This window comes from Chrysochloris asiatica, unplaced genomic scaffold (genome assembly GCF_000296735.1).
Source record: "Chrysochloris asiatica unplaced genomic scaffold, ChrAsi1.0 scaffold00083, whole genome shotgun sequence".
NCBI lineage: Eukaryota > Metazoa > Chordata > Mammalia > Afrosoricida > Chrysochloridae > Chrysochloris > Chrysochloris asiatica.
The window spans coordinates 9,771,749-9,774,435 of record NW_006408601.1 but is presented as its reverse complement, the minus strand read 5'-3'; positions in this window follow the sequence as shown (position 1 = coordinate 9,774,435).

Here is a 2,687-nt window from a genome sequence, read left to right as displayed (position 1 = left end):
GCTATGAGTCAGAATCAACGCGATGGCCCCCTAACAACAACAATAACCACTCAAGGAGATACAAGTAAAACAAAGCCTATTTCTGTAAGTTATAGAGATGTTTCTGGATAAGTGCGATTTCTAATTTGAAAGCAGAATTTTGCTTCAGTAGAACTATTAAAAATGGAAAAGAACAGCATTTCAGAACTTGAGTGGGGGGCTTTTATATTTCTTCTTATATAAAGGGTGCTCAGACTAAGAGTAGGAAGAAAATTCTGGCAATCTACTTCTGAAAAAAATTTTTTTTAGCCAATAAAAACCCTATGGATTACACAGAATATTATCCTATATAGTGCTGGAAGATTAGCCCCCCTAAATTGGAAGACACTCAAAATACACAGAAACTGCAAGACTGATGTTTTGGCAGAAAGGAGCTTTCTGTTTAATATTTTGTATTGCTTGTGTTTGTTTTGTTTCATTTTGCATTTTCTCCTGTATCAGGAGCTCTCACTTCATAAAATATACTCATTCTAGTGTGACCGTAGGTGTGGTGCACACATGCCATATCTGCAATACAACGATACTGTAATACAAATTTGCTTGTGGCGCACACACAGGTTGTTCATTATAATTATATTATGTTTGCCCAATCAGAGCCTGAACACACAGAACTCCCCACCCCCACCCCACAGATGTTAGCACATGGAAATAACAGTTTCATGATACAAGTCAATGCTTACTTTTATGTTACTGAGCTGTCAGGATTGTTAGCTGCTATCACCCTTTTCACTGCAGATCCATCTCTCAACCAGCAGTATCAGGACCATCTTGGACCAGCATCACAACAACTCTTGAAGCACATCTTCTCTTAATAGCAATCCCTGTGCAGCGTGCATCCAAGCTGGTGGCTCTTGGGCTTTGAATGGGGATTCTGCCACTGCCTGGTCAGCATGTTACAGTTCTTGGCTCGCTCCCCTCTGAATGCTCTGCTGCCACATCTCTGCTCAACAGGCATCAGCTTTAGCTTCACCTGCCCTCTGCTGAAGTTTCTCTCAGCCCTCTGACTGTTCTGCCTTCTACCAGGTTCAGGGTTTCTACTTCTTGTGCCGGTTATTCCGATGGATCTCCTATTCCATGGGCTGTTATTTTCACCCAAGGACAAGGATGAGGAGGAGAGGTCTTCAGCTCAGAACTTTCATATCTCCAAGGGGCATATTTAATCTTCCTTTGAGAGCAGAATACCTGCAGTCTCCAGCCAGGATGCTCCCTGGAGACTATGGCTTCCTCAGCTTTTGTTGCACTCACCAGAGGCCTTCTGGGGCTTAGTTAGCATCCCAGGTGATCCCTCTTCGTTGGGTTGGCCCTCATTTATTGACTTCACTTGTGGCCCTATTCTCAAAACAAGCACCAAAATGCCAAATCATTCACTGCAGAGGGATTATACACTCTGCAGTCGTTCAGAGGTGGTTCTATGACAATAAAGCATATCTGTTCCTGTAAGAGTCATCACACTCCGAGGGAAATAGAGACTTAGTCCCGCTACTTGGAAGATTATGGAATTAGAAGAGACCTTGAGGTCCATTTCATGCAACACAAACATTTTATAAATAAAGAAACCAGAGAGGAGAACTGACTTGTTAAAGAGCACACAGTTAAGAACAGAGCTCAGACTGGAAGTCCATAGCCGTCCATTCTAACCTAGAGCTATTTCTTCTATAGGCAAAGTAGGAAATTTTTTATAAAGTCCTGACCCCCCACCAAATAAAAGGCTTTCAACTATCCTAACAATGCATCCAAACTTTATTTTGATATTTGGCATGCAATGACTTGTTATTGTTAGGTTCCATCGAGTTTGTACCGACTCATAGTGACGCTATGCACAACAGAACAAAACACTGCCCGATCCTGGGTAAACTTCACAATTGTTGTTATGCTTGAGCCCATTGATGCTGCCACTTTGCCAATCCATCTCTCTGGGGGTTTTCCTCTTTTTCTCTGACCCTACTACCTTACCAAAATTGATATCCCTCTCCAGTGACTGGTCCTTCCTGGTGATATGTTCAAAGTATGAAAGATGAAGTCTGGCCATCCTGGCCTCCAAGGAGCACTCTGGCTGCACTTCTTTCAATACAGATCTGTTTGTTCTTTGGCAGTCCATGTACTTTCAATATTCTCCTCAGATACCATGACTCAAAAGCATCAATTATTCTATGGTCTTCCTTATTCACTGTCCAGCTTTCGCATCCATATGAGGTTATTGAAAATACCATGGCTTGGGTCAGGCAAACCTTAGTCCTCAAGCTGACACCTTTGCTCTTCAACACTTTAAAAAAAGTCTTGTGCAGCATATTTGCCTAATGTAATATGTCATTTGATTTCTTGACTGCTGCTTCTGTGAGTGTTAATAGCTGATTCAAGAAGAATGAAGTCCTTGACAACTTCAATCTTTTATTCATTGATAAGAATGTTGTTTATTGGTCCAGTAATGAGGATTTTTGTTTTCTTTATATTGAGATGCAATCCATACCAAAGACTGTGGTCTTTGATCTTCATCAGTAAATAGTTTAAGTCCTCTTCACTTTCAGCAAGCAAGGTTGTATCATCTGTATATCGCAGGCTGTTAATGAGTCTTCCTCCAAACCTGATGTCCAGCTTCTCAGATTATTTGTTCAGCATACAGTTTGAATAAGTATGGTGAAAGAATACAT